We start from the raw sequence: 12,378 nt of genomic DNA, 5'->3' as shown, positions 1-12,378 counted from the left end.
TATATATATACATATATATGTATATATACACACACACACACACACACACACACACATACATGGTGGAGGGGATTAGATGCCAAGGTTGCAAACCATTGGAGAAAAGGGAACAAAGGATATTTTGTGAAATAAATTACACCCTGTACTAAGTGGTTTTTGTAATCCAGGAGAACAGCCTGCACAGCATAATGTGGCCATTTGGATACTATGCATTAATATCCCACTGAGCAAGATGGTAATTTGAATATATTAACTCAGTAAATCAAAGACACTAAAATAGCAGCTGGTATAAGAGGATTGAGCAGGATGGCATGATCTATATTGAATTACTTCAGCAACACACCAAAGGCCCTAATTACGAAAAAATATTTACTGGTAACTTATAGTATTTAATTGTCTCTATAGTCACATTCACAAAGCAAAGTTTCTTCCACATTTTGCACAAATCTTACAGCCAAAAACTACACAAAACAACCAGTAATATATTCACCCCATCCAAAGGTATATATGTTTACATAAGATATTTGCACAGAAATCATAGTATGTCCTTGAAAATATTTAATATTTAAAGATATCCATCCTACTTTACCGAACATATGGCCATAAAATCATTTTTCTTTTAAAATAACCTATTTATACTCAATAAATTTGCTTACTAACAAAAAGGTAGTATTTTCAAATGTTTATCCTTACCAAGCATGCACTTAAGGTCCAGTTAATCTTTAAGCAAAAGGTTATTGCTTTAAATGCTATATAAATTCCTGTTGCTGCTCTCACATGTAATAATATGCCCTGTCTAAATCGTTATTCAGCCGTATGTTTCTGCACTTTGTCATACTTTATGCATGTCTAAGTTATCATAGATTCCTCTCCCTCTTTTTCAACTATCCTTTTTGCCAAGGTTCTATACTAACCTACCAACAGATAATGGATGTCTTCTGTTTTTAAGCTATTTTCATTGAGTTCTAAGCCACCTACCAAGAGAATATTTCTTAAGGCATTATTTCAAATTAATGTATCTTCTTGGTGACATTTTCAGCCTTATTCATCTAGTTAAAATGCAGTCCTTCGGATACCTTGATTTCTGCTAAAAATGTTCCATACCACATCTGGACTCTGCTTAAACTAGCACCATTAATCACACTCTTTATGCTCTTTAGGCAACACATTCCCTCTTTACCTTAGTGTTAGGTGTATTGCAGAAAAGTGACTCTACAGAATGCAGGTGCACAGATTCTACTACTTGTTATGGCAAGCAGTGGACATAATGTGAAATTTAAATGCAATTTATCCTGTTTGTCTCCACATGTATACTCTCTTGCATCCTGATACCAGAATATTTGAGCATTTGGGGCTGTACATGTTTACATTAAACTATTTCAGCTGAAAACATTTCTCCTTCTTCTTCTTTTTCGGCGGTTCCTGTTAGGGGTCACCAGAGTGGATCATGTGTTTCCATTTCTTCCTGTCTTCTGCATCTTGCTCTGTCACACCAACTACCTGCATGTCCTCTCTCACCACATCCATGAACCTTATCTTAGGCCTTCCTCTTTTCCTCTTGCCTGGCAGCTCCATCCTTGGCATCCTTTTCCCAATATCCCAGCATCCCTCCTCAGCACATGTCTAAACCAACACAATCTTGCTTCTCTGACTTTATCTCCAAACCGTCCAACCTGAGCTGACTCTCTAATAATACTGGTTCCTAATCCTGTCCATCCTTGTCACACCCAGTGCAAATCTTAACATCTTTAACTCTGCCACATCCAGCTCTGACTCCTGCCTTTTCATCAATGACACCATCTCCAACCCATACAACATAGCAGGTCTCACTACCCTCTTGTAGACCTTCCCTTTCACTCTCACATGTAATAATATGCCCTGTCTAAATCGTTATTCAGCCGTATGTCTCTGCACTTTGTCATACTTTATGCATGTCTAAGTTATCATAGATTCCTCTCCCTCTTTTTCAACTATCCTTTTTGCCAAGGTCACAAATCACTCCTGATACTCTTTTCCACACATTCCACCCTGCCTGTACTCTCTTCTTCACCTCTCTTCCGCACTCATAGTTACTCTGAACTGTTGATCACAAGTACTTAAACTCATCTACCTTCGCCAACTCTCCTCCCTGCATCCTCAGCATTCCTCTATCCTCCCTGTCATTCACACACACATATTCTGTCTTAGTCCTGCTGACCTTCATTCCTGTCCTCTTTAGAGCATATCTCCACCTCTCCAGAGTCTCTTCATCCTGGTCCCTACTATCACTACAGATCACAATGTCATCTGCAAACATCATAGTCCATAGGTCCTCCTTTCTAATCTCGTTTGTCAACCTGTCCATCACCATTGCAAATAAGAAAGGGCTCAGAGCTGATCCTTGATGTAGTCCCACCTCCATCTTAAATGCATCTGTCACTCCCACTGCAGACCCTTATCCAATGTAATGAAATTGAGCTACACCAACAGTGATACGTTTTGAATGACATGGAACCATATATAGAAAGGTGGTGTTTCCCATAGTGAAACCCAAACCAAGTGCAGAAATAAATGGTGTGTATATGGAAGCCCTACAACACTCCCACATAGTGAAATTACCACAGTAAACCCCAAATTTAAATCTAGCAACTGTTAGCGATCATCACTACAGCTAAAAGGAAATATTTATATTTGTTTATTTCCTAAAGTCTCTCAGTCCTTGAAATTATAAACTTGCACCTCACATGTAGTGGTGCAGGCCAGCTTACTGTCTTCAATTTTTTTTTCTTTACTTGTTAAGGATTTGTTATAAGGGGTTTATACATTTCAAAAAGGTACTGCATCTGGTGTAGCACAGTTTTGTCACTGATGGATTTATATGGTGTTTGATAGGATCAATGTTGATGAAACAAGCAGACAAACTTTTAGACCACTATTCTTCTGATATTAAATTATACATTAGCGATTATCTGTAATGGATAAATCCAAATAAAAATTCAGAATTTTTAAAGCTTGTGTATGTTCTATTAATCATCAGCCTATCTGACAAAAGAATCATGACTACCTAAAGGTACTGCTACTTAATGCTACAAGGTTAAATAAAAAAAAACTGCACTCCTTGGAAGCACTCCTCACCCTGCCAAATGCAGACATATGTGTAGTCACAGAAACATGGTTCAGAACCATAGAAATTACCCAGGCTGTCAAAGGTTACAATGCCTTTCATACATTTCGATCCTCCTCAACTTAGGATAAAGCAAAGGGAAAATTTATTTTTTTTCCTGTCTGATGCATTTTTTCAAGGGGTCCTTGATCAGAATGACTTGAAATTTCTCACAGTGGAGAAACCTGTAACACCTAAGATTTTCGGCATCCCTAAAATCCGCAAAAACCCACAAAATCCACCCTTTGAACCTATAGTATCAGCAATGGGATCAAAAACTGAACCTTTGGCAGCTTGGGGGGATAGCATAGTAGGGCCAGTGGTGAGGGATGCTGAACATATTGTTAAGGACTCCTGGCATTGTCTTGAAAGACTGAAATCAAGCAGGGAAGTTGACTATTCTTTTTTGACAATGGATGTCATAAACTTATTCTCTGTTGTTCCACATGATAGTGGGCTTGATATGTTTCAGGAGAGTTTATTGAAAAGTGAGAAGGCTGACAAGACCAAAGTAATTTTTTTGGTGGAAATCATGGAAATTGTTCTGAGAAACCATTTCCTTGCCTTTGAGGGGGAGTTATTCCACCAGTAATCAGGTGTGGCTATGGGGGCAAAATGCGCCCCCATATTTGCCAACCTGGTATTACTAGAATGGGAGAGAAAATGCATTTTTGACATCCCCTATAGTCAGAAAATCAAAACTTATAACAGATTCTTGGACAATATCCTAATTTTATGGCAAGGGAATGAAAATGAAGCCATAGAATTTGTGGACTACTTGAATTCCACAACTTCATTTTTGAAGTTTACTAGTAGATGGGGTTGTAAAGAAATAGACTTCCTGGATATACATCTTTGGGTTAATGAAGAGGATGACAAGCTTCACAGTACTATTTTTAGGAAAGAAACCTGTTCTAATAATTTACTTCATTACAACAGCTGCCATCCCCAGCATCTAAGAAGAAGTATAATAAAGGGACAGATGGTGAGGTACTCCTGGCTTATTAGTGATGAGAGAACCTTTGACAATGAATTATACATTTTGATAGGTTTGTTTATGGAGAGGGGGTACCCACTAAAGATTTTAATTAAAGTGAAACATGAAATAAAAGAGGCATGCACTGTACCCACCAATGTTACAAAAGGGTCGGGGGTTACAAGGTTACCCATAAAAGTAGGGAAGGGGATCCCATTGTGCTGAGGTACAGCAACTTGACCCTGACTATAGTTATCATCATTCATAAAAGCTGGGACTTGTGTTTGAAAAAGATACAAAGGTGAAACTTGGGCACAGGCCCTTGGTGGCTTATAGTAGGGGTAGAAATTTAAAGAATATCTTGAAAGGGGCACAGAAATCAAGACAGAATAAGCAATATAGGTCACTAATGTTTAAATGTGGGACTTGTAGGTTTTGCAAGTTCATTACGTTGTCCTGTTAGATTCTCACCTAGAGCTTTTTCTGTGTGGAGACATGCGTGAATGGGCATACCTTCGTTGAAGGCTGTGCGTCAGAGCTGGCAACTCGGCACGTAAAAATCTACTGCCAATCATTAGCGGACCGGAGTTCGGCTGTGGCGACCCCTAACCGGGAAAAGCCGAAAGAGACAACAACATTAATGATGGCCGTTATGTATCAGTAACTAGTTCAAATTTGACCTTAAAATGTCCTGGTAAATGTAATTGCAATTCTACCAACATGGTTTATCTAGCAAACTAGTACCTCCTGCCCTGCATTTTATATAGGTAAAACCACACATAGGCTCAAGGATAGAATAAGTGTGCACCTTAGAGCCATTAAAAACAAAGATGTGCATAATGTCCTCTATCTTTACAGTGTTACATGCATTGATTTAAAAAATATATATATTTTTTTTATGATAGAGTGGTGCAGAAAGAAAATGGGCGAGATGAAAAATTGGAGGTTGAGACAAGAGAAGTAAAATGGCAACTTAGACTAAATGTCACAGTAGCTCCAAGACTTAGATGCTATTTCACTGATACCAATATTAAAACAAAGGGCTCTGGTTGTATAGAAAAAAGAAAATAAGTGTTGCATAGTTTACTTATTTGCTCATGTTGAATATGTACAGCAACAATTTAAAAAAACATGTTTTTTATATATGAATTTCTTGTAAAAATATTTTTGGTTTGTTATGTATAAATGAACATTGAAATGTATTTAATTTTGTTGTATGTCTTTAAATGAGATGAAGTATTTCATTGGATGCATATTTTACCTTGGGTTACTTAAGGAGAGTGCTGGATGTATTGTAATTGACTCTGAAGAAGCCTGTTTATATGTAAGGTGAAAGTGCTAAGTCTGTTGTGCTATTAAACACGTTTTTTAGTATTCGTTTGCTTCCTGTGGCTGGAATATTTATTTTCATTTTATTTTAGTTTGTGTGTTAGTTGACACCTTTGTTTTTATTTAAAAGGAAGAAGGTGTCTCAATGTTCATAAAAGATGAGTACACTGCTAGACAGGTCCAACAACATGACTCACTTAAGCTACTCTAATGCCCAACTAATCATAGGTGTGACCCCCTGTCATATCCATGCTAGCTACAGATCTCCTAGTGTGAGTTTGTAAAACCACACCTCTTACCTAAACCTACTGGAATCTCTCAACATTCAGCTTAACACCATACTTATGGGTGACTTTATGACTTCAGCTACCCTTATATAAACTGGGAGACCTGTAGGATAATTCACTTGCTCAGAGGTTTCTGGACTTCGTCAGGGCAAATACTTTGCAGCAACTAGTCAGCTCCCAAAATAGGGGAATTAATATCCTAGACCTGATACACATGGGGAGATGCTGCTTCATCCCATGCAGTAACTCCTCCCTTGTAAGATCAGACCACAAGATAATCTCCTTCAATATTAAAACTAACATAGAACGCTTATGAAGCTAAAAACCTGTTAAGAACTTTGCTAAGATCAATTACCACAGGCTAAGTGACAACTTATTAAACTTCCCTCCAGACCCAGATGACACTGAGGCCTATTCTGATCTTTACAGAAAATCATTGTACAACCACACTCATAGATGCATAGAAGAGGCAGTACCTGTCTGAGTGAAACCTATGATTACTGGAAAAAATAAACCACCCTGGTGGATCCCTAACATAAATAGGTATTCAGCAAAAGGAAAAAATCCTCACCAAAGCCATGAAGGAACAGACATATTAGTGCAAAAAGACACTCGCCAGTCTAAACAAACAAATTAGAGATCTGGTCAAATCTGCCAAAACAAAGTATGAGGCAAAGATAGCCTCACAGGTGAAAGATAAACATAAGGCTTTTTTTAATTATGTTTGTAATCTCAGGGGAAATGCTCAGCAATGTACCAAGCTAATCATGAATGGCAACACTTACACCCAGTCTGAAACTATAGCAAACCTGCTGGCTTACAAGTTCAGTTCAAACTTATCTCCCCCCCCACTCTCCTCCTACTACACCCAAAGAAATATCCTCAACCATCCCCCTACCAGTCATTACGAAGAAATAGGTCCTTATTGTGCTCACTAATGCCAAAAACACAGCCTCCATGGGTCCCAACAACATTTTATGATGCTTTTTAAATACCTTAAAACAAAATCTATCAGGGCTACTAGAAAACATCTTTAACCACAGTCTCTGAATGGCTTTGTCCCAGAGGAATGGAAGCAACAGTCATCCTTCTGCACAAGGGCGGTCCATCAACTGACCCAAGGAACAACAGACCCATAAGCATGACCAGTCTAATCTGCAAAGCCATGGAGAGAATTATCATGGGCCTGATAAATAACATAGGAACCCTCCAAAAACTGGACCAGACTCAATTTGACTTTGTGAAAGGGAGAACTTGCCTGCTTAATCTGGTGGACTTCTTTGAGAAAAGTTATCAGGGCCATGGATGAGGGTAAAATTGTACACATCACTTATCTAGACCTCACCCAAGCTTTTGGCACAATCCCCCACTTAGGGATCATAGATAAACTTACTGAACTAGGCACAAATCCCTACATCGTTAGATCGATAGCCAGCTGGGTCACTTACAGGACGCATGTCCAGATAGGTGAACCCACTTTCAATAAGAAATCTATTACTAGTGGTGTCCCACAGTGCTCATTGTTGGGATGACACCTGTTTGTTATATATTTCTGTGAAGTGAAGGTCAGTGTTGGGGGCCTCTGGCTCACCAGGTTTGCTGATGACTGTAAGGGGGGGAGCAGTCCTACATATCCCCCACCATGCTCCAAGACTCCCACTCCACTTTTTTTAACATACTGGAAAATGTTAAGATACAACCCAACGCCCTCATACTAGGAGACTTCAATTACCCCACCATTAACTGGGAAAACTACTCAAGTATATAATGAACCCACTGATATTGCCAACATCCTGGCAGATAGATTCAGTGCAAACTTCACCCCCCTGTCACCCCCAAAAGGGCCCACAACAATACCGGAAAAGTGTAGTGTCCCGGAAATCACAGATGCACAGGTGAAAACAGCCCTTTCAAAAGCCAAAAGCACAGCATCAATGGGGCCAGATGGTGTCCCATGCTGCATCTTGCATGAACTACAGAACGAACTAACCCCCCACCTAAACATACTGTTCAACCTCAGCCTCTCCACAGGCTACGTGCCCATAGAATGGTGCACAGCACCATTTATTCTGCTCCACAAAGGAGGGGCCACAACTGACCTTGGTAACTATCACCCCATAAGCCTGACTAGCCTTAACAAAGACATTGGAAACCTCCAAACATTTAACCCAACCCAGTTTGGCTTTGTTAAGGGCAGATCATGCCTACTAAACCTGGTTGACGTCTTCGGGACCGTCACCAAGGCCATAGATGAGGGGAAGGTAGGTCACACAGCCTACCTTGACCTCACCAAGGCTTTTGACACCATTCCCCACTCAGGAATTATAGAAAAACTCACCAGCCCAAACATAAACCCCTACGTCATGAGATGGTTTGCCAACTGGCTTACAGACAGAACTCACATTGTAAGAATAGCGGGCTCCAGGTCCAACTCTAAACCAGTCACAAGTGGTGTCCCACAAGGTTCGGTCCTGGGACCCCTACTGTTCAGCATATAGTTCTCAGAAGTACAGGCAAACACAGGAGGACTATGGCTAACCAAGTTTGCCGATGACTGCAAACTGGGAGCCATAATTGACTCTCCGGCTGACACGGACATTCTCCAAAAGGGCCTTACTGAGACGGACACCTGGTGTCAAAGTCATGGTCTCAAGCTAAATGCCAAAAAATGCATAGTCATCCCATTTTGGAAAAACAAAACACCCATGAATTAACACGTAGGTGGCAGCCCCCTTAATACAGAAGAGGTAATAAGAGATCTGGGGACCCAGGTAGATGGTGATCTCTCCTTTGACAATCATATTGCCAAAGTAGTTAGGAAATCCTTCTATGTAGCCCATCTAATTACTAAAGGGTTCGCATCTAGAAATAGAGGTTATAGTGCCGCTCTACTCGTCACTCATCAGACCCATCATAGAGTACAGTGCCCCGTTTGGGATGTACCTCCCAAATCACTTCCAACAGCTGGAAAGACCACAATATTACCTCACCAAAAAGATTACTGTTCTCAAACATATGTCCTATGCAGCCCGTCTGGAAAAACTCCAGCTGTACTCACTGGCATATCGCTTACTCAGAGGTGATCTCTGCCTGACTTACAAAGCCATGCCCAACTCAAAATTGATGGACATGCTCCACCTAAAGAAATGCAAGTCACTGCGAGCCACTTGCTCTAGTGAGCTAAACCTCACCACAACAATAAATAGAACATGCTGGAGGGATAGATTGCTGTCACAGAGACTCCCCATGCTTTGGAACAAAATTCCTAACTACATTAGGCAGAGCCCCTCACTAACACTCTTCAAGAGAAACCTTGACGAGTGGATGGGTAACAGAAAATACACCCCTGGGATCACTTCATTGGCTCTTCTTGACAAAGGCTCAGTTAATTAATCAATGGGGTGGCGAAAGCTGACACACTCTGGCTAGGCTTATAAATGCCCTTGGGCAGATAGCCTAGTTACCTACCTATGAACCTATGTACCAACACATTTGCTCAGCACTTTTTGGAATTCATAAATTCCAGTGCCTTGGATCAACTGATCCAGACCCCCACCACGGGCAGCAATATCCTAAACCTGGTCATTACCAACATGAGTGACCAGTGTTCTACACCAGAGGTCAGCCCCTCGTTCATCAGATCCATCCATAAGCTAATCACCCTAGACATCCACATCCCCACCCCACCCCCTGTTAAGGAAACTACTGTAAAAAACTTCTCCAAAGTCAACTTCATGCTTCTTAAGACAGAAGTGTCTAACTTCACCACACCCATGCAGACGGAAAGTAGTAGTATGACTGCTGAATCCTACATCAATGCACTGTATGAACACATACACGAGTGTGTGGACCATGCCATCCCAAATAGAACCAAGACTCTATCCTCCAAAAAAAAAAGAAGCCAATCTGGTGGTCCCCTGCCATAAACAAACTCTACAACAGAAGGAAGAAACTGTTACAAAAATGAGTAAAATCCCAATATTGGAAAAACTCACTTTTCAGCCTCAGTAAGAAGCTGAGATCCCTCATAAAATCCTCCAAAGCTAGTTACGAGAAGAAAATCACCACAGATTCTAAAGACAACCACAAGGCATTCTTTAGCTATGTCAAGAATCTCAAAGGCAACACTCAGATCTACTCAGAGCTACAGCACAAAGGCACTAAATATACAGAGCCAGCTGATATTGCCAACATCCTGGCAGATAGGTTCAGTGCAAATTTCACCTCCTCTCACACCTGAAAGGGCCCATCTCTATACCGGATGAATGCCAAGTCCCTGTAATCACGGCCACACAGGTGAAAAACACACTTACCGAAGCCAAGAATACAGCATCCATGGGACATGACAACATCCCAGGCTGTGTTCTGCACGAACTACAAAATAAACTGGCACCCCAACTAAGTATCATGTTCAATCATAGCCTCACTACAGGCTTTGTGCCTATTGAATGGCGCACAGGTACAGTGATCCCACTCCACAAGGGGGGATCCATCATGGACCCCGGGAACTACCGACCCATCAGTCTGATGAGTCTGATCTGCAAGGCCATGGAACATATCATCATGGAACTTATAAACAAAGTCATAGGTAACCTGCGAACTCTGGACCCCACCCAGTTTGGGTTTGAGAAAGGTAGATCATGTCTGCTAAACTGATTGGCTTCTTTGAAGCAGTCACCAAAGCCGTGGATGAGGGTAAGGCGGTTCACACAGTCTACATAAACCTCACCACAGCCTACCTAGACCTCAACAAGGCCTTCAGCACCATCCCCCACTCTGGTATCAATGAGAAACTCACGAAACTGGGCATAAACTCCTGTGTCATGTGATGGGTGGCCAACTGGCTCACTGACAGAACCCAGACTGTGAAGGTAGCCAATTCCAAATCCATCTCCAGACCAGTGACAAGTGGAGTACCACAGGGTTCAGTACTGGGTCCCCTCCTGTTCGGCACCTACTTCTCTGAAGTCCAAGCCAACACAGAGGGCTTATGGCTGACAACGTTCGTGGATGACTGCAAACTGGGAGTCATTGTCAAATCACCTAAGGATGTGGACATTCTACAAAAGGGCCTTGCTGAGACAGATGCCTGGTGTCAAAGCCACGGCCTCAAGCTCAATGCCAAAACATGCATAGTCATCCCCTTTGTGAAAAAACATGTGCCAACGATACACATAGGTGGTAGTCCACTTAACACCGAAGGTGTGCTATGAGACCTAGGGACACAAGTAGACAGTAGTCTCTTCTTTGATAACCACATTACCACAGTATTCAGGAAGTCCTTCAGTGTGGTGCACCTCATCACAAAAGGTTTCTCATCCAGAAAAAAAGAGGTCATCTTCCCCCTCTACTTAGGTTATAAATGCCCACACAGATATTGCCAGATGATAGCTCGTTGATCAGTATAAACGCCATTTAAAGGCCTGCTCCTTAGCATTAACAGGAGCAATAGCAAATGCCGCCAAGTCTGCCAAACTGTCTGCACATGTTATAGGAGCTACAATAGTGAAAGCACTGTTACAAAGCTTAGAAATATGCATAGTATCTCCTGCTAAGACTAAATACTGTCTAATCTGAGCCCCCAACTAACAAGAACTGTATAAATTGTACTGATGCCTGCCTATGTTTTTATACTAGTGTGTATAATTCACATACTGTCCATGTAATACATTTTTTAATGTTCATTCTGCCTGCAGCTCTTACAGTATAATGGCTTAGGATGATTTTTACTGCTCTGTTAAAGTGTCTGCTGCTGATTAATTTTACTGCTCTGTGAATTTAGTTGTTGATTGCTCCAGTCCTGTGTTCTGTTGCATGAATAATCTAGTATCCTAAGCCTCCCTAGCATTCCCTATGTTAATACTCTTACTCACCCTCATCTCATCTTCCATATCCTAGTAATTCCCACATACCCTCAACTCATACTGTCCTCTAGGCTAGTCCACTACCTGTATAGTGTGCTATACTGAATCATTTAACTTGCTACCCCCATACTGTTATCCTGCTACTAATTTATATATCCCCTTTTTCTTACAGTTTGTCTACAATGCATAACCTAACCTGAGGCCTCCCACCATTCCAGATATTCCTGGCCTCCAGACAGAAAAAGAACCTCCATGCAAAAATCCTCCACTGTTATCTCAACGTCCTTTGTTTGTCCTATGACATTGGCCTAAAGTGTATGTATCCTAAAGGGCATGTCATTGTAACCAGTCACTGTTGTATTTAGCCCTGCTCTCCAATGTTAGCAGCCTACTGCGGACTTCTTTTACCCCACTATTTGGTCCTTACATAACTTTTTAACTTTCCCTACTCTGCTGTAAGTGCTCTTGTCATCTACTGCTTGTCCACTAGATGGCAGCACATACCTTTTGCATAAGTATTCACTTTATCCCCCAGTTTACATATATATTGAATCCTCTCCAAAGGATCCGTTAATTCCCTGCCTCTAACCTACAATCTCTGTGACCTTCTCTGTTCTTACCTAACTAACAACCACAGTAAACAAGTGCTAAATCCTCCATACTTTCCTTACCTCTGAGCTCACCTATCAAACCACTGATCATTCTTCACCAGTCTTGTCTTCTTCCTTCTACTTGGGTCTACCCACTCCATTCGCCCGGCGGGCTCACTCCACTCCCCTA

This window comes from Protopterus annectens, chromosome 9.part0 (genome assembly GCF_019279795.1).
Source record: "Protopterus annectens isolate FY-2018-M chromosome 9.part0, PAN1.0, whole genome shotgun sequence".
NCBI classification, from domain to species: Eukaryota; Metazoa; Chordata; order Ceratodontiformes; family Protopteridae; genus Protopterus; species Protopterus annectens.
The sequence above is the reverse complement of the archived record's forward strand: the minus strand, read 5'-3'. Positions refer to the sequence as shown.